General features: G+C 28.7%; 1 protein-coding gene across 1 annotated transcript in view; it reads left to right on the top strand.

The window, feature by feature from the left end:
• Positions 1-513, top strand: part of LOC122072858 (replication factor C subunit 4) — a 6,514-nt gene that overhangs the window by 3,587 nt on the left and 2,414 nt on the right. The gene's annotated exons all lie outside the window — the stretch shown is intronic.

The following is a 513-nucleotide window of genomic DNA, read 5'->3' as shown; positions in this document are numbered from 1 at the left end:
CTTTCTTAAAGGGACCCTATCGTGGAAGAATTAAAAAATTGGATTCAATCATGAATGATTATTTAATTCCTTCGATAGAAAGGATTTGGATAAATAAAATTCATGGTATTTTTCCTATTGATTATCGAAAATTCAAATTTTTAATATTCTGATTCCTGTGCAAATTGCTAGTATTCTTAGGCTACCATGAGCACAAAGGGGTGCTTGCTGTGGCCTTTGTTAAAATGTAATTTGTGTGGAGCTCTTGGGGACATCAAGCACTTAAAATGGACCCTCGAGGCAAGGAAACTTTCCTCATTCCTGGGTCATACTTCGAAGTGTGGAAGACTCTAGCTGTATAGGAGAATTGTTGTTTTTTAGTGGAGATATTTGTCTGAGATTTTCATGACAGTTAATGAACTACCTTTTCTTCTTTTTATTTATTTATTTATTTATATTTATTTTTAAATTTTAAATTTTTTTATTATTTATTATTTATTATTTTTATTTTTTATTTTGATTTTTTTTTTTTTT

This window comes from Macadamia integrifolia, chromosome 3 (assembly GCF_013358625.1).
Source record: "Macadamia integrifolia cultivar HAES 741 chromosome 3, SCU_Mint_v3, whole genome shotgun sequence".
Lineage (NCBI taxonomy): Eukaryota > Viridiplantae > Streptophyta > Magnoliopsida > Proteales > Proteaceae > Macadamia > Macadamia integrifolia.
Note: the sequence above shows the minus strand (reverse complement) of the source record. Positions and strands in the feature narration are given on the sequence as shown.